The following is a 19,717-nucleotide window of genomic DNA, read 5'->3' on the forward strand; positions in this document are numbered from 1 at the left end:
AAGTCCAAGGAACTGGGGAAGGGTACATAAAAATCTCTGCAGTATTGAAGGTCCCAATGAGAACAGTGGCCTCCATCATCCGTAAATGGAAGAAGTTTGGAACCCCCAGGACTCTTCATAGAGCGGGCTTCCCGGCCAAACTGAGCGATCGGGGGAGAAGGGCCTTAGTCAGGGAGGTGACCAAGAACCCGATGGTCACTCTGACAGAGCTCCAACATTTCTCTGTGGAGAGAGGAGAACCTTCCAGAAGAACAACCATCTCTGCAGCACTCCACCAATCAGACCTGTATGGTAGAGTGATCAAACAGAAGCCACTCCTCCGTAAAAGGCACATGACAGCCCGCCTGAAGTTTGCCAAAAGGCACCTGAAGGACTCTCCGACCATGAGAAACAAATTCTCTGGCCTGATGAAACAAAGATTGAGCTCTTTGGCCTGAATGGCAAGTGTCATGTCTGGAGGAAACCAGGCAATGCTCATCACCTGACAAATACCATCCCTACAGTGAAACCTGGTGGTGGCAGGATCATGCTGTGGGGATGTTTTTTAGCGGCAGGAACTGGGAGACTAGTCAGGATCAAGGGAAAGATGAATGCAGCAATGTACAGAGGTGAAATATAAGGCAAAATACTGCGCTAAAGTTCCAAGTGTATATTTATATATATATATATCTCTGCAACAAAAGCTATCAAATATCTCTATAGTGCAAAAAATGTGTATATAAATATGTTGCACTTATAACATGAATCACCCTACATAGCAAATGAAAAAATGCAAAAGTGCACAAATTACAAAACCAATGAAAACAACAAACTGAGTGAACAGAACGTGCAGAATCTGTGAATGGAAGTCCATATGAGAAAAACTCTTCATCAACAGTAAAAAATAATGATGATTGAGTCCGTGACAGAAAGCAAAATACAGTGCGATTCAAAAAGTGTAATGAAAATCCAAAAGTCATTTAACCTTCACCCGAGAGGAGAAAAAAAGGATGAGACAGAGGGAAAAGAGAGGAAATCCTGGGATCAGAAGACCAAAAACACCACCTCGGTATGTGGGGACTCTTACCAGAACTGGTGGACCCCCTTAAGAGCAAGGTCTAATGCGCAAGCAGATTTAGCCCTCTGCAGGGTCTAACCAGCCTCCGTCCTCCTGGAGCCCTCCAAATGCAGCAGAAATCCTCCATGATGTCCTGGTGTGGAAATGTAACGTCCGGTCTATGAACCGCACCTCCTGTCACGTTCACAGCAATCAAAAGGCAGAAAATGGTTTCCAGAGATCACCGGCAAAAGAACGAAAGCTTTTTGGTAACTGTTTTGTAAACAAAATTTGAATTGTAAATGTAGCGCCTCCTGGTGGTCAGGATTACAGACTAAAGCCATAGTACACTCCTCGTCTGAGCGGGGTCTTCTCTATTTGCAGCTTTCTGTAGTTCTAGGCTCCCCGCTGCTCTCTGGCTCTTCTCTCTCCTGGACAATTTATCAGCTCTGCCGTGATGTCCAGACATCTCGGCAGTGCACTTTTGCATTTTTTTCCATTTGCTATTTAGGGTGATTCATGTTATAAGCGCAACATATTTATATGCACAAGCAATGTACAGAGACATCCTTGATGAAAACCTGCTCCAGAGCGCTCTGGACCTCAGACTGGGCCAAAGGTTTATCTTCCAACAGGACAACGACCCTAAGCACACAGCTAACAATGGAGTAGCTACGGGACAACTATGAATGTCCATGAGTGGCCCAGACTTGAACCCGATTGAACATCTCTGGAGAGATGTGAAAATGGCTGTGCACCGACGCTCCCCATCCAACCTAAAGGATCTTGAGAGGTCCTGCAAAGAAGAATGGTATAAGATGCCCAAAAATAGGTGTGCCAAGCTTGTAGCATCATACTCAAAAAGATTTGAGGCTGTAATTGGTGCCAAAATTGCTTCAACAAAAGTTTTGAGCAAAGGCTGTGAATACTTCTGTACATGTGATTTTTTTTTTAACATTTTGTATTTTTAATATATTTGCAAAGATTTCAAACTTCTTTCAAGTTGTCATTATGGAAAATTGTTTGTAGAATTTTGAGGAAAATAATTAATTGAATCTATGGCTGTAACATAACAAAATGTGAAAAAACTGAAGCGAATACTGTGAATACTTTCCAGATACACTGTACATATTCCCCCCCCCCCACACACACACACATACCTTCACACATACACACACACACACACACACACACGTTATGTATCAGCAGTGCTACTAGTGCTACTAGTGTAGTGTAGGCAAATTTATGTTTTTGACTCATGGTTAACTTAGTATATGGGTTTACTGCAGGTAAGGCTGGATGACTCATACAGGCAGATCTCTGGTGCTTCCCCCTGGTTCTAGGAGTTTGGAGAAATTTCTAGAAGTTAGTGGGCGGAAGCCAGGAGGGTTGATCTGCATGCTTAAGGGAACTTGGCCAATCCCCAGGCAGTAGGCCAGGCATGGTTGCTGAGCCACCCCTTAAATATGGATGAGTCATCTCAGCAGGAGAGTCGGGTGGAAGATAAAGTGCTGAGGAGACCGTCTGTGAAGGGGAACCCCAGGTCTTGGGGGGGCTCTGCCTGGGGCTGGAGCTCAAGCTGGCTTGGGAGGATCCTGACAGCAGTGCATTTTGAAAGTAATCTTACCTAAAAAGCAGTGGGAGCCAGAAGGACAGTGTGAGTACATCAGCACACCTAGGAATACATGAGGGGGGGGAGACTTCCACATGTAGCAAGCCTTTCTAGAAGATCGGTTTGTGCTTAACCTTTCCCTTCCCTTGTCCTGGGACATCTTCATGGCAGAGGGTGGGCTGGTGAAGAAGCAGCCAGGTGGGCTGGTAGTTCCTGCAGGCAGTAGAGCTGGGATCAATGTCTACAGTGGAATTGGAGATACTCCGGAATACAGCTTACAGCACTTTGTGCTACTTTCTAAGGGACTGAGAGTTTCTAGGGGCTTTTGCATCTTTCATTATCAGAGACTCTCATTGTTCAGAAGGACAACAGTTCTGGACCATAGAATGCATTAAGATGAAAAAAAAACCTTCTGCCTTTACAACTCCTTTAAGACTCCCAAATTTACAGTATGAGTCAGAGTTACATTTTCCTTCACTACTAGCAGCACACACTAGAGGGTGCTACACCTGGCTGTGCAAGAGTGGGGAACCAGTCATCTGCGGCCCCTACGAGGGTAGCGCCACATAGGTAAAAAATCGTTTGGAGCTAGATATTTTAAAACAGAGATCTCCGGCTGCAAAGGGCAGTTGCCATTACACCCTTGATGATGTTTAGGTTGCTCCATTTCCCTCCTACTTTTAAGCTACATCCTCATAGTTGTGGGCGAGTAGCTTGCAGTAATAGGTCATAAATTAAATTCCTTTTCTACAAAAGCTTTGACGAAAAAGCAAAACCAGAGACGGCGTCTTGCGGTTTCTGTATTCCCTTTGCACAAACCATCTTCATCACGGGAGAATGTATGGGCGCATGGTGGACCTATAAATCCTAACAAGCAAGATGCATTTTCCTTGAGCACCCATCAGTGACAGCGCAGGCAGAGGTATAAATAAAGCAGGATATATTCCGCGGTAATTGGACGCGTATCTCCTTATTATCCGGCACAGAGCGGGCCTTGTGGTGGACATATACTACAAATGTGCACAGTAATACAGAGCACAGTGAAAGGTCATTAAAGCAAGAGGTTAACAGCAAAGGCGGACGGAAAATTTTATTCTGTTGATGATAGAAATGTTCCTGCAGGTGATGGCATGCAGGGCAGAAAGTTTAAATGACGCAACCAATCAATCTTCTTTTGATAGTTAGCTCTGCTCCAGCCAAAACCTTTTTATTTTTTTGTTTGTTTTGTTGTTTCGGTTGGCATTTGGAAGTGTTGCAATCTCACATGGTCTCCCCAAAGACAATAAAAGCTTGAGAGAGGTTCTCACCCTTCCCTTCTATTCTATATAATATTTTATTATTACTATCTTGTGTACCCACGCTATGGTCACTCTGCTAAATTTAAATATATACCAATTGTATATAATTAAGGCTGTAGCTGTGGTTAAAAAAAAAAAAAAAAAAAAAAAAAAAACTATAGTATTAATCCAGGGTACTACAGCGCTGCCTCTATCTACCTTTTTAGTGTGTAAACCTAAAAATTAACTATTCTAATCATGATATATGTGTGAATTCATCGAAACAAATGAAAAAAACCCAAAAAAGACAAAAACAAAAAACACACAACAATATTCAAACAATCCATATATAAATAGAAATGATACATGATAAAAGTTCCTCTAAATAAGCAGTGTAAATCTCAATTCATATAGTCCATGCATATCTAAAGGGTGCTCAGATAAAGTTCTCTGTGCAATATTCCAATATAAGTAAGTGATGATTCTTAATCCGGTGAGATATCACAGTGGCGTACTCCCCTCCTTTGTTCCACCACTCACCGGACAGTAAATGATTCGGTTTAGGTGGAGGACAGTCAAGTTCCTCCACCCCAAACTCACTCATCCATGTCTTTATGGAGCTTGCTTTGTGCACTGGTGGGCAGTCATGTTGGAACAGGAAGGGTCCATCCCCAAACTGTTCCCACAAAGTTGGGAGCACGAAATTGTCCAAAATGTCTTGGTATGCTGACGCCTTAAGTGTTCCCTTCACTGGAACTAAGGGACTGAGCCCAACCCCTGAAAAACAACCCCACATCATAATCCCCCCTCCACCAAATGATTTGGACCAGTGCACAAAACAAGGTCCATAAGAGGCATGGATGAGTGAGTCTGGGGTGGAGGAACTTGACTGACCTGCACAGAGTCCTGAGCTCAACCTGACAGAATACCTTTGGGATGAATTAGAGCGGAGACTGCGAACCAGGCCTTCTCGTCTACATCAGTGCCTTTCCAGAAGAGTTGAAGCTGTTATAAAAGAATGGGCCAACTCAATATCGAACCCTACAGACTAATGTCCCGTACACACGGTCGGAGTTTCCGACGGAAAATGTGTGATAGGACCTTGTTGTCGGAAATTCCGACCGTGTGTGGGCTCCATCACACATTTTCCATCGGATTTTCCGACACACAAAGTTTGAGAGCAGGATATAAAATTTTCCGACAACAAAATCCGTTGTCGGAAATTCCGATCGTGTGTACACAAAGTGCCACGCATGCTCAGAATAAATAAAGAGATGAAAGCTATTGGCCACTGCCGATAGTACGTGTTTTACGTCACCGCGTTTAGAACGATCGGATTTTCCGACAACTTTGCGTGACCGTGTGTATGCAAGACAAGTTTGAGCCAACATCCGTCGGAAAAAATCCTAGGATTTTGTTGTCGGAATGTCCGAACAAAGTCCGACCGTGTGTACGAGGCATAAGACTGGGAAGACTTGACAATTTAGTATATATGTTGGGCGGTCATAGAGAGTTAAAGATTAATTCTAGGCAGGTCACAAATCAATGCAGCGGTGTAATCATTAAGACATTAAAAAGTGATTGTAAAGGGTTTTTTTTTTAAATAACAAAAACATGTCATACTTACCTGCTTTGTGCATGTGTTTTGCACAGAGTGGCCCGATCCTCCTCTTCTAGGGTGCTCCAGAGGTGATTGTAAAGGTTCGTTTTTTTTTTGTTTTTTTTTTGTTTTTTTTTTTGTTTTTTTTTAAATAACAAACATGTCATACTTACCTCCTCTGTGCAAGGGTTTTGCACAGAGCTGCCCCAATCCTCCTCTTCTGGGGTCCTCCGTGGCGCTCTTGGCTCCCCCTCTTCATCGAGTGCCCCCACTGAGAGCCGCATTCATGCGGGCTCATTCACATGTCGTGCTGCTGCGTCCATTGACACAAACAGCAAGACTTTGCCCCGCCCCCCGGGTCACTGGATTTGATTGACAGCAGCGGGAGCCAATGGCTCCTGCTGTTATCAAGCTATCTAATGAGGACAGAGACAGCGGCTGGAGCTGCTGGGCTCGTCCTCCTCGCTGAAACGAACCGGTTCAGGTAAGAAAAAGGGGGAGGGGGAGAGAGAGAGAGAGAGAGAGAGAGAGAGAGAGAGAGAGAGATGTCACTTTACTGTCCAGTCACAAGCTGTGGGTGTGGCCAGGATGAATTGAGCTCAGAGGAAGTGGGTTGAATGATGATGCCCATCTGAATGAGGACATCCAGCAGCAGAAAAAAAAAGTAGTGCGGGGGAAACCTCTGGTTTAAAGATGAATATTACAGCAAAAGCCGGTTCGTTATTTTATCATCTTAGCGGATGCTTAATTTTACCTTATTTTTTTGGGCTGGAGTTCTATTTAAAAAGAGATAACGTATTCCAAATTAAAAGTTTACAGTGCCATGTAAAAAAAAAAAAAAAAGGAAGTATATGAAAAAAAAAAAAAAAAAAAAGAATTGTTTAACATTCCAGCAAGGTGTCGCGTTCATCGGGGCCCTCTGCCACTCTATCAGATGTTCTCTTTAGAGCTCCATTTCTTTTATAGCAAGACAGAGATTGGAAAGGCAAAAAGGACCCATGGAAATTCGAGTCATTTCTGGAACTTCAAGTAGTTCTTTGAAAACTACAATTAATCCTCTGAGATTGACTGTACTCTCAGAGATGAAGAGACAGAGGGGAGACGTTGGGTCTGGAAGTAGAAAATTAGTGGTGCGCAAAAAGATCTTTCAGAATTACATTTATAGATGGCACCCGAGGCTGAGATCTTGTATGCAGAGAACAGGGAAGGTGGGAGACTTTTCACTGTAATAATGAGGTTACCAGACGGAAAAGAGAAGAAGAATACGAAGGCTGATTCTAACATTCTGCATGTCTGTTGGGTATGCATTGATTAATTGGTACAAAAGAGGAAAAGAGAAGTGTGCACTGTGGAAAGAGCACCTGTGGTTTGTGAGCAAACATTTTTTACGACTGTAGTGTGCATTCAATGTTTTATACTATGTAGCGCTACCCCTGTAGGAGCAGCTGGTTAGGATGGGTCCTTTGTTCTTTGCCTTCTCTAGAACCTCAGCCCCTCTGACATATCAGGTTCAGTGTACAAACCAGGGCTTTTTTTCAGTGGAAACGTGGGAGAACGCCGTTCCAGCACCTCCTGCACTGAATGTATGTAATGGCAAAGGATACTGGGGTGTGCTTGGAGGCTCTAGTAATGCTGGGATGAATCTACTGTTGAGGGAGGGCTCCATTCATGCTGGCTGCTGGAGGATCAATTGTTGCTGGTGGACAATTTTAGCTGGGAGGGATCTACTGTTGACAGAGGGCTCCATTGATGCTGGCTGCTGGATGATCAATTGTTGCTGGTGGACAATTTTAGCTGGAAGGGATCTACTGTTGATAGAGGGGTTTATTGTTGTTGGCTGCTGGAGCGTCTATTGATGCTGGCTGCTGGGAGATCTGTTGTCCCTGGCAGGGGTCTATTGCTGCTGGTGGGGGTCTATTGTTGCTGGTGGGATCGTTTTGTTTCAGAGGGTCTTTTGTTGAAAGGGGGGTGTATATTTTAATGCTTATTAACAAAGTGATACATGGTTCTGTATTCCCAAAAAGGGGACGTACTGGAAGGTGGGTAGGGATTGGAACCAAGGGACGGTGCTCAGAGGTGGATAGGGGGCGGAGACAAGGGGTGACTTGAAAAGGGAGGTTCCTGAACCTATTCTCTGAGGGAAAAAAAAGCCCTGGTACAAACATCCAATATCACAGGAAATCAGTGGAAGAAATACTTCAAACCCAATAGTAGAGCTAGATCAATGAAAAACGGGACTAAACCAGATAGTAAAGGCAAATTTAATATATGGTCTTCCAATTTGGTTGGTAACTACACTGTGTGCACAATTATTAGGCAAGTGAGTATTTTGATCAAATCATAATTTTTATGCATATTGTCCAACTCCAAGCTGTATAAAACGTGAATGCTTATTGGATTTAAGCATATCAGGTGATGTGTATTTGTGTGCTGAGGGAGGGTGTGGCCTAAAGAGATAAACACCCTATATCAAGGTGAGCATAGCTATTAGGCAGCGTCTTTTCCTCAAGCAGAAAAAGCCAAAAAAAGAGATTTACCTGACTCTAAAAAGTCAAATATCAGCTGCCCCATTAGAGTACCCGCACAGTACAGTAAAGCCTATCAGAATGCCCAGCGTACCGGACTTATATGTCTCTGTAGCTGGGCAGACAGGGGGGGCAGGAGCTGGGAAGAGAAGCGTGCTACAGGGGGTGGGGCACACACATCACTGTGTGTGCCCACATCACTGGTTGCTAGAACTCCGGCAGTCCTAGAAATCAATGACTGCTGCTCAGCTGGGATCCAACGCTGCAGGCTGATGGTCCCAACTAGGCTGTCAGTCGGTCCAGATCCAGAATGTAGTCTGCCATTTAGCGAAGGGTGCTCTAGAAGCTGGAAATCACTGAAGTAGACATGGTAACAGAACGTCCCACACTCCGCATGAGTGCTTCCGTCATATACCGCTTCCTCCAGTCCGAATATAGATATTAGATACTATAGCCGCATATTACAACCAAGAACTAGACAGGACTCATTTGGCTGCAAAGCTGGAACTGTTTATTTGAACAAGAATTTAGGCTTTTTACACTTGAGAAGAAGGACATTCCTTATCAGATTACCCTAACAGTACAACCTCCACAGAGGAATTTAATTATAACAACAAACATTACGTTAAAAGCAGAGTTCCGCCAAAGAAAAAAAAAAAAAGTCAAAGTCAGCAGCTACAAATACTGCAGCTGCTGACTTTTAATATTAGGACACTTACCTGCCCAGGGCGCCCGCGATGTCCTCACCCAAAGCCAATCTGTCCCTCGGCTTCCGGGTGGAGGCGTCGGCATCTTCGGTAAGGGAATCAGAAAGCGAAGCCTTGCGGCTGCACAGCCTGGTTCCCTACTGCGCATGCGCGAGTCGCGCTGCACGATTTCACTCTCTTCTGGGAGACCTGTGCGTCTCCCAGAAGACAGCGGGAGGGGGGGAACGGAGGAGGGGCTGGACATGGCGTAGATCGCCGTGGATACTGCGGCAATCTATGCCTGGAAGTAAGAGTAAATACCTGGATTATACAGGTATCTGCTCCCCCCCCCCTTTAATGGTGCCAAATGTGACACCGGAGGGGGGTAGCCGAAAAGCGGAAGTTCCATTTTTGGGTGGAACTCAGCTTTACTTAGCGAGCTGGATGACTCAGAGATCTGACCTTCCAGCTCAGGCTTGTCGTCTCCTAGCTCACAAATTACAATACACAATGAACATAAGTATAAACACAGAACACCTTCACACAATAGCAGGAGACCACCAGTAGCACACTATTCGTCTCCTACATTGTGATCAGCTCTTTCAATTAACGTGTATAGTTCAGAATCAAATAAACCAGGAATAGACTTTGTGTATTTCCTGGGAGATATTGTGGATACATATTACTGTTCCATTAAGTAGCTGTCCATCATTTTCTCAGTCGCCGTGTGCCCCTAATAGACACAGGGTGATTTAGACATAGGAGGTGCATGGGGAGCTGAAACAATGGTTTCCCAACCTCTCCAAGGGATTCTGTGTTCCACGCACCCCTCCTCTGCCCAAAGTGACTCCTGTCACAGACACTTCTCCTCCAATGATCCCCCTCTAGCTCCTGGGCCCCATGCTAAGCGGCTGCCCTGCTGCATTCTGAACACAGTGGCCGCTGGGCACAAGTGCTATTTATCTTCGCAATGAATGCAAAGCATTCTCTGATTGGATGAGGTGGAGAGGCAGCCTCTCCACCTCAACCAATCAGAGAACACATAGCATTAATTTGGAAGATGCAAAGCATTATCTGAGTGCCGAGTGGCCGATCTCCTGTGTTCAGACTGCAGCAGGGCAGCCATTTGGCACAGGACCCAATAGCTAATAATGATCACTAGAGTACTGATGTCCATTTCAGTGATTTCAAGCTTCCAGTGGGATCCCACAGATATGGTATAAACATAGTTACACTGGTCCAAGCTGGACATGCCATTTCTCTACAATTTGACAGCCTTGATGAAGGGGAGGCATTGCCCCCAAAACATGTTGGATTTATAGATCACTTGTCAACTGTCAACTTAAACTTTCTAAATATAACCTCAAGTGTGACAAACCTTTATACTGAGTGCGCTTCTTCAACCATCCTACAGCACACCTTTATCAGTTACAAGCCCCCTTGAAGGACAGCATAGCCCCCATTACTACCACTGATACCAGACCATACACCTGTCCAATAGTGTCATACACACACACACTTACTTTGGATACCAAAAAAAAAACAAAACATTTTTGTCCTTCCCATTAACTCCAGTGCATTTTGACAAAGTGCCAACATTTTGGTTAAATGTCCAGATTTTCACAGTGAAGCAGCAATTTCTTTTATCCTTCATTAACAAGAAAAGCACCACCCCCTCCCCATCAGGCTCCCCCATTATACAAGTGTTCAGGATACAATTGTTAGTGTTGCCCTACAATAGAACACATACATGTTGAGATGCATTTTTCTACACGGCATTATGGATTTCTATCTTTAGTCCTCTTGAAACTCAATTACCTTTATATTTCCCTTCTGTATTCCAATTTATCACCAGCGAGTGTAATTACCTGTTTCTCGTATGCTGCTTTCCTTTTTATGTTTGCGCTTTTTTTTTCTTTGCGCGCCATTGTTAAGATTTTATGTCAAAAGAAAATGCACAAGAACAAAATTAACTGCTGTGTATGACAGAACGCTATGGGGTTATCCATTGACAAGCTCCAGATAAACTTAATAAGGATCTTCAGTCTTAAAACAAAAAAAGAAAAAAGAAGAAAAAAAAAAAACCACCACACGCACAGACCCTGACACAGTGTCAGTTCCATAGGACTAAGGACTGAGCGCTATGCCAAGCAGCTGCCCCGCTGGAAAGTGAACACAGGGTCACCCCACTCAACACATGAACCATTCACAGAACGCCATGCATACTCTGATTGGAGGAGGTGGAGATTGTGATGTCACTGCTCTGTCTTTCCACCTCATCCAAAGATCACCTTATATTCAGGGAGATAATACACAGTTTACAGCAAATGGTGCCCATGCTAAGAAAACAACTCCCTGTGAGTACTACACAGGACATCCACACAGCACGGGACTTGGAAGACAGCAGCAACTTGATTATCGCCTTCCATAGGGATACCATAGGTTTACTTTGTTAAAGTTGTAGCACCCTCTAGTGTGCTAGAAGGATAGTGCATGTTCTGTGAGAGTAAGTAAAATTTGCAGGCTTGGCGTGGCCAGCCTAGGTGTGTTTTGATCTGGGTTGGGAGTGACTCAGAGTAGAGCTGGGTGACTCACAGGCAGGATCACCATGACCTCCCACCTCTTTCCAGAATGCTCTGGTGTTTTCTGGAAAGAGAGGTGGAGCTGCTTGGGGTGTTCTGAGGAGCCCTGACCAATCCCCAATCTGGATTGGCAGGGGGCAGTTCTCCTTAAAATACCCAGAGTCAGCCAGTCACCCCAGTTGGGGAGGAGAGTTCAGGTGCAAGATGGAGAATGGAATGTTAGGCTGTCAGGGCCTTTGAGGGAGCTCCCCAGTCGGGGGGGGGGGGTGACCTTGGGCCTGGGCTCGGGTGTGGATAGACCCACTTACAACCCACAGAGGTGTCCTGGCCAGGAGGCACAGGTAGAGCAAGAGAGGACAGCAGGAGATCACTGCCAGGCAAGTCTCCAGGAGTTCCACAGAGGCAGTCAAGAGGGCTGGTGAGTGTTCACACAGTCGGGAGGACTGGGAGGTACATCTGAGAGGAGTGGGATGAGCAGTCTGGGATGGGTGCAGAGCCAGTCAGGAAGGTTGTGTTGGCTGCAGCTGCCCCTCTCCATTGCCCACGCCAGGAGGGCTGGCAGGGCCTGAAAAGGTGGTACTGGGAGCAGTAGCCACATGGACAGCTAGCACTGGATCTACTCATCATTTCTGGTGAGCAGATTTATATGATACTTTTGTTTAACAAGAATTAAGCACATTGCACTTTAGCAAGGCACGGTGTTGGAGTCACTACATATACAGAAGAATTGAACTAATATATATGTTTTTAGATATAATTTCATCACTTATGTTGGACTGTTTTGGCGTCATATTTATGGTATAAATTGCTGGTATATATGGTGCAGTCACGCATGTTTGGGTGATTTCATATTTATATGGTTTTGCGCCCAATTTTTCTATTAATTTATGTTTTATTAGTTTTCACAAATTTTTGGTGCGGCATTACATTATTGGTTGCTTTGCATTTTTGGCGCCGTTGCTCATTTTACATTTTTCACAGTCTGGGATGGGTGCAGAGCTAGTCAGGAAGGTTGTGTTGGCTGCAGCTGCCCCTCTCCATTGCCCACGCCAGGAGAGCTGGCAGGGCCTGAAGAGGTGGTACTGGGAGCAGTAGCCACATGGACAGCTAGCACTGGATCTACCTATCATTTTTTGCTACACTAAAAAAAGGGGCCCGCGGTCCCTGCCTGCAAAGGGCATTCACCCTAAGCCTGGCTGAGCCAGTGTCAGGCCTACAAATCAGTGCTAGCTGGTCCAGGAAGCGCAAGCAAGTGATGTGCTGGGGGTATTGAGAGATAGTCTGCACAATGGCATCCCTAGGGGGGCCAGAGGGGGCCCTGACCCCCCCAACATTATGCTGTGCCCCACCATGTGCCCCCCCCCCCCCCAATTAAAAAAAATAATTTTTTTTTTTTTACAAAAAAGGCAATGTCTTTGTTTGCATTCGTAGCGGATGCACCGCATCTTACTCGGCCACCGCTGGAGTAAAACAGTCTCTATTGAGAGGGAGAGTGTCCCCAGTCAGCTCCTGCAGGCGATTCCTCCCCCCTCCCTCTGCTCGCTGACACTGCATAATGCGAGCGTTCACATAACCACGGCCGCCTGATCTGCTCCTTCCCCTGCATGCTCATTGGCAGGGAGAAGAGCGAGTTGCAGGAAGGACTCCACCAGGACTCTCAGTTACTGAAAAAACAGACTGATTTCTCCCGTCCTTAGGACAGGAGAACCAGCCTGTAAATTCCAAGAGATGCCAGACCAGCGCTGTCAATAGCAGGGGCAGGACAGCAAGAGGAGGCTGGGGAACCCCACAGTGGCAGAAAACCAGGGCCCGGTGGCAAGACAACCTTTGCAACCCTGATAGTTCTCCCACTGCTTTGGACCCTTATATATTTTCTTGGTATGCTGGTGACATATATCTCTTGTTTTCTGCCACCCTGCATTTGCATGTATAGTTGCCCCCCTACTTTTGTCCCTGTCCCCCATGTGCCCCCCCTAAATATGAAAGCTGGAGACGCCACCGAGTCTGCAAGCAAGTGAAGTGCTGGAGTTGAATATACTGGAAGGTGTATATAGTTGTCCCATGTATTTATCTGCAATCAGTCGGGCATATCATAAATATCCCATCCCCATCCAAGTTTATTCCCCTCAATAAAAAAAATAATAATAATAATATACAAAAACAAGTGCAAGGACTGTTTCAGGTCTATGGATGCTTGAAATTTTTGCCTGGCTGGGTAGGGTGACAGACGGCACAACACCCAGCAGCCCTTACTGGGGGGGAGGTACCGCGACAAAGTTTTTACTTTTTTTTTTAGCACACAATAGAAGGATGTAAATATTGTCTTTGAAATATGAAATTTGTACTTAAATATGCAACAAAGAAGGCATAACAAACACCACTTTAAGAAATAGCTTGTCATTTGCTTAGCCGAGTTTCATGGCGTTTTGATCTATTGTGGGGATTATGCAGAATGTCCGACATTCCTGCACAAGGCAGCAATTTAAACGGGATGATTATCTTCCTGTAGAAGGAGAACAAGCATAGCAATGTAGTCTGGAACAAATATACTTTTTATCTGCATAGGAAACTTTTTGCACTTGGGAAGTATTAAAAAACAAAACAAAAAAAAAAAAAAACACACAACATGTTGTGGAAGCCATGCAAAGTAGTCAGCTGAAGTATGCAAACGGAATATCCACTTTTATTACCCGCTAAAGGATTTGTAAATCTGTTCGGCCAGGTTGGTGACCTTACTTCTCTCACCGTACATTTACTGCGACAGGTTGGCTGCTCTGCGCCAGATCACTTACCTAGCACGTGATCTGACACTTCCCCATCGCACGTGCCGGCCAGCGACCCACTCCCGCTGTGATTATACACAGCAGGAGCCCAGCAGCGGGCACCGCGGACTCAATGTCCCCCGGCCCCCACAAAACAGTGGTCTGCCTATGTAAACAAGGCAGATCGCCGTTCTGTCAGTACAGAAGGCATGGATCCTGTGTCTTTGCTAAACCAGTACAAGCACCTCCCCCACAGTAGTAAAGCACTGGTCAGGCACAGTTAACCCTTTGATCGGAAGTTGCCAGCCAGTGTCATTAGTACAGTGACAGTGCACATTTTTAGCACTGATCACTGTATTAGTGTCACTAGTCCCCAAAAAGTGTCAGTTAGTGTCCAATTTGTCCGCCATTTTTTTTATTGGATTTTTTTTTTTTTGCAGAAAGTAAAAAATATTGTTTTTTTTCCAAAATTGTCAGTCTTTTTTGGTTTATAGCGCAAAAAAAAAAAAAAACACACACACCACACTGCAGGGGTGATCAAATACCACCAAAAGAAAGCTCTATTTGTGGGGAGGAAAAAAAAGACAGAAATTGTATTTGTGTACAACGTCGCATGACCGCACAGTTGTCAGTTAAAGTAATTTAATGCCGTATCGCAAAAAAATGGCCTGGTATTGGGGGGAAGAGGAATCTTTTGGTGCTGAAAGAGATCTATGGTCACAACATACACTTTCATTTTAAAACATCTCCTGTTGTGAGTGCTGCCTGTCTGCTGGCCATCTCTTTCCACAACTTCCTGTATTCCCTGCATTCTTTGCAGATTTTGCTCAATTGCCAAGGACTACATATCCCATGGTACTGTCCTGACTCCACCTCTTGAAACTCCTCCTCCCAGCATCTCTGTAGTAAAGAAGGCAGGCTCTGCGAAACGGGGGGGGGGGGGGGGTTGTGTAATCTTCAGGCCTAAAATATTTTCTTTAAACATGTGTGAAAAAAAAAAAAAAAACACCTGGCAGTGAGAAGGTTAAAGAAGAATAAAAATAAAATAAAATGTGTGGCCGGCCTTAAAGGATTTGCATTAGACAAGGATCGCAGAGCCAGTGGCAGGGAGCATTGTGTTGTATGCTGAGCAGTGATGGAATCTGAATGTCTCTATCCATCCCCAGCTGGTATATCACCTCTCTGCTGACTAAGCCAAAGTATATGTTGTATAAGCAGATGACAGCCATGGAACATTAACTCTCCAAATAAGGACCATCATAACAACAGCCTACATGTTATGTAACATTAACTATAATTGATCGATGGAATTTATTTCATTCAGCATAATTGCTGTGCATGCCTTTACTCGAATTTATATTCTCAGTCTCCTACATCTATGGACTTATTTAAGGGAAAATGCAGTAACTCAGAACAACCAGTAAGAATTTTACAATCTGTGATGGGTGTTAAAATAGAAATTCACACAATTTTTTCTAGTATTGATCCCCCTTTACACATGAAAGGGTAACCCCACTTTTGATGAGAAAAAAAACAAAAAACACCCGTAATGCTGCACAGTGCTCTGGACATTGGTCTGTCTGAGGAGACCTGTAATGCACACAGTGCTCTGGATGGTGGCCTGAGGAGGCCTGTAAAGCTGCACAGTGCTCTGGACGGTCGGGAGGCCTGTAATGCTGCACAGTGCTCTGGATGGTCGGGAGGCCTGTAATGCTGAACAGTGCTCTGGACAGTCGAGTGGCCTGTAATGCTGCACAGTGCTCTGGAGGAGGCCTGTAATGCACACATTGCTCTGGACAGCAGTCTGAGGAGGCCTGTAATGCTGCACAGTGCTCTCGAGGTGGCCTGTAATGCACACAGTGCTCTGGATGGTGGTCTGAGGAGGCCTGTAAAGCTGCACAGTGCTCTGGATGGTCGGGAGGCCTGTAATGCTCTAGGCCTCGTTTCCATTTGCAGCCAAAGGGGACAATAAAAATAGGCAGTTGAGCTATGGTTTTACCACCCCGACTGGCCACTTTAACCATACATGCCAGGCAGAAGTGGTGCAGATAAAAAAAAAAAAAAAAAAAAAAAAAGTATCCCATGCCGCATTCGCTGGGCAGTACCACTGCCTAACACAACCTCATGTGATAGGGGCCGAACCAGAACTGCATGTAATGCACACAATTGTGGCTCATTGCTGTGGCCTTTCAAGTGTTAAAAAAGCATAAAAGGCATCCAGGAGGCAACATATCACCTCCCAACCATCTGGCAGCTGCCCTCTGACAAACCATCCACCACTTTTCAGAGTGGTGGCAATCATAGTTGTAAGTGTACACGAGCCCTCACATAATACTTAGCGTGCATGTAACATAAAGCAGACGCTCGTACAAAAATTCTCAGTACAGTCGATGACTCAAAAGTAAATCTTGTTTACTTTTAACATTTGATTTTGGAATGAATAGATTTTCCGGAATTAAACCACATTAACAATTAGAAATTTGTCCTTTCGAGAAAAAAAAAAAAAAATCCATCCTCCTCCTTCTAATTTTCTCATCATTGCAGTCTAAAACTAACACCGATTTGACCCCCACTAACAATTAAAAGTTTAATTAACATTTAAAAAAAAATGTTTTTATATATATATATATATATATAGATTTATGATCTACCATCTAAATTTAGTGAATTGCTCGTTATAGGAAGTTAGATTTGCCTCTGTTCCAGCTTGGCTGACGTTGCGTGTGGTTCCACATTGTGCCGGTGGGTGTCGTCGCCATCGGCGGGTGTTGGAAAAGCAACGTGTTAAAGCGAATGGGTGCTCCTCTGTCCCGGAGACAACTCGGTGGAGGTGGTCCTCCGAATTGCATTCTGGGAGAGGGTATTTATGGGACAGACGCCATGTTTTGGGGTTCGTTTTCAGCCACCTGCTGGCCCTCCTGGCCGACAGGTATGCGTTAGGAGTACCACCTCGTGGTCCTCCGATCCAGAGGCCCGCGTCGCTGCGGCGCGTGGGTGGGCCCAGAAGCCTGTCTGGGGCCTACCACAGCAGCCGAGGAATGGTCCTGAGCTGTCTATCCTGAGTGAAGAAACTGGACAACCGAGAAGATCCCAGGGGAGGACCCGTCATGGAAGGATCATGCAGAGTGCTGGTCTGGAGAGGGGCCTGGTGACTCGATTGGTGGATGTATCCTAAAGTAGTCTTATTGCACGGTACTGCCGGGTTGGCTTAGAGGTCCAAGTACTGTGTCTGATATTCATTGCGAACCAATACATCCTGTGGCAGAGGATCGTACAGGTTTATTTTAAGCAAGTCTGTGGCAGAGACTTTTGTTCGCGCTACGTACTGGCTGCTAGACAAGTGAGAGAGGCCTATCCAGGCGAGCAAAGATCGTGTCCAACAAAAGGGGATTACATTCAATTACAGTATTCAACTTTCAAAGGATGTTCTAAAGCAGTGGTTCTCAACTCCTGTCCTCAGGACCCACTAACAGGCCAGGTTTGCAAGATAACTGAAATACATCACAGGTGATATCATTTGCTGCTCAGTGATTGCAGTATTCTAGTCTGCATCTCCCCAAAGGTAATACTTATAATCTGGCCTGTTGGTGGGTCCTGAGGACTGGAGTTGAGAACCACTGTTCTAAAGAAACCTATTGGGCTTCCCTGCAGTTTTCCTCCTGCCTCTTTCCTGCTACTTCCTTCGTTACTTGGTTCAATAAAGCATTGAAAACGTACTCAAGTGTTGGTGCTTATATCGTCCAGGGGTAAACTCAACGGAACCCTAGACCCGGTGCCGGTGAAACAGAGGTATCAAGAGTGAAGGTAACAGCCCACTTAAACCAGCAGCTCCACCGAGAGTTAGTGCTACATATATATTAAATAAATATAAATGCGATTAACGGGTTCCCTGTCCGGCCTATAATAAAATGACGGCTGAGTGGGAGCGCTGGCATTCTGGGTGGACATCATATGACCATTCACAGCAGTTTACATGGCAATTGTACACAATGAATGGCTTCCATTCATTGTGCACTATTGTTTTGATCTCTGTGATTGGTCACAGTGATCACATGGTACAAACAAGGCCAATCACAGCTTCACCCTAGTACACACTGGCTGAATGGATGCCAGTCATTATATAAAAAAAAAAAAAACACCACACACACACACACACACACACACACACACACACACACACACACACACACACACACAGATCACTTCCCAAAGTAGCACAGGGTCACTATGTAACACTGTACAGAAAAGGAAGAAAAAAACATTTTTTTTCTTTTTTTGATAAATAAATTAAAAAAGAATAAAAACCCGCCACACACAAACAAACAGTGGTGATTATATAACCACCAAAACAAAGCTCAAAATTTGTGAGAAAACACTTTTTTTTTTTCATGTGGGTACAGTTTTGCATGACTGAGTAATTGTCATTCAAAGTGACAGAGCTGAAATCTGAAAATTGGCCTGGGCAGGAAGGGGGTGGAAGTGTCCGGTAAAGTGGTTAAAAAAAAAAGAAATAAAATGTACTGGTGTAGTCGCTTTCTCTATGATTACAGTTACAACGCTTGAAAATGTTAATAAAATATATATATGTACTGGTGTATGCTTAGCATAGGCACATAGAATTTACCTTGGCACAGTAAAAAATATGGACAATGGCAGGTGCTAGGAACATGTCATTTTATATTGTTGCAATTTGAAAATTCTAAACGAAGTGCTACACGTCAATGTGTTCTTAAAAAAGACAATTCTGACAGTTGACATCACTATTTCCAAAAATAATAAAACACTTTAGCGGAAAGGGGGAGCTTCTCCTAGTCCCATGAAAATCTACCTTACAAATCCCTGAACTCCTTTACATTTTACTGTTATGTATGCATGACTTGTTGACGATAGCCTCAGGGTGCAGACGCAAACTGTTCTTCCATATTCTCAGACAAGGGCATGATAATAGGCAGTAGGGATTATCGCAGTGAACATAAACACGCAATAAAAGTGGATTTCCCCAGATGAGGACGTTGATGCTTCAATTGGGCAATAAACAAGCTTTATGAGGACGTTACCTTTCCACGAGGTGAAGGAAGCAGGCGGCATGGAATGGAGTGTTATGCTTTGCGTCTATCTATTAAAGTTCTTGCGGTAAAACCAAGGAAGCTTAGACTTCTGTAGTGTATCAATGCTTTACTAAAACAGGAAAACGGCACATACAACTATAGGATACACAATACAACACAACTCATAGCTTACAAAAATATGCCTACAAATATAAGCATGTACAATATGTACGCATTAAGTAAACTGAACAGTTACTCAACTTAGGGTTTAAGATGTAATGTCCTTCATGGTTCCTTGCTCAGTCCAACTCAAAACATCTCCAAAGTTCTCAAGCTCCTTGCATCCATGTCATCCATGTCTTCCTCTTTGTCCTTCCAAACACCTCTCTTATCAGAACACATGTTTCTTTCAAAAAGTTCCCCAAGCCCCTCCCACCAACTTCCTGCATACCAACTTCCTCTGCTCAGCTCCAAAACCTATCCAACTGGTTTATTTACATATCAATGAAGGGGAAGAGCCTCTGTAAACATATGCTCTTAAATAAGATATCTAACTCCATATTATTGCAATAAAAAGTGAATATACAAA

Source organism: Aquarana catesbeiana, linkage group LG11, assembly GCF_042186555.1.
Source record: "Aquarana catesbeiana isolate 2022-GZ linkage group LG11, ASM4218655v1, whole genome shotgun sequence".
Taxonomy (NCBI): Eukaryota; Metazoa; Chordata; class Amphibia; order Anura; family Ranidae; genus Aquarana; species Aquarana catesbeiana.